This window comes from Fusarium oxysporum, chromosome 1 (assembly GCF_000149955.1).
Source record: "Fusarium oxysporum f. sp. lycopersici 4287 chromosome 1, whole genome shotgun sequence".
NCBI classification, from domain to species: Eukaryota; Fungi; Ascomycota; class Sordariomycetes; order Hypocreales; family Nectriaceae; genus Fusarium; species Fusarium oxysporum.
This window is the reverse complement of record NC_030986.1, coordinates 6,367,321-6,368,050: the sequence shown is the minus strand read 5'-3', so window position 1 is coordinate 6,368,050 and position 730 is coordinate 6,367,321.

The window sequence follows — 730 nt, the reverse complement described above, 5'->3', positions numbered from 1 at the left end:
GGGCGAGTTACATGATAGTGTTCAAGCTGATGATGTCGTTAATTTGGCGATTAAGCGGGGTTGCAAGCGGGGAGGTACAAGTGGCGGGGATGGGCGACTTGCAGCCCCCCCAGTACCATCTGGAACATTTTGCTTTACGCGGTCTGATGTCTCTTGGTCCGCCGGGGGTCAGGTTTTGTTAGTGGCAGCATCGCGCCTCCCAGGAACAGCCAGAGATGGGCGGAACTCAGATCCATTCACGCGTAACATCCAGAAGTGCAGTGTCCCCGCGGCCGGAGGCTGTTCAGCGTTGTTCGGCGACAAGTTCTACTCGAGGACGAAGGCCTCGACCAGACTCTATTGAGAAATATCCCATGCTATCGGTCAGTCCCCGTCGGAGGAATATTTGACAAGATCTCTTCGAGGCCATCGAGTAGCCACGATAGAAACCAGATTATAACCATGGGTTTACTGTCGCCCAAGATGTCATAATAAAATACCAATCCCTATTCGTGACATGAATGACAATCCTGGCATGCCTCACGAGTATACCGACTACACCGGGCTGGACTAGTGCGAAATTGCCTGCCACAGACAGAACCGACGTTCGGGTTGGCCACCGATACTAGTGATTAGCTGAATAGCAAACACGAAAATATCACTTTCATCTTATAATGAGAAGACGCGTCGAGTGGAAAATTCACAACTGGCTTATTGACCACGTTATTCTTATTCTCGAGCGACCTGTCCC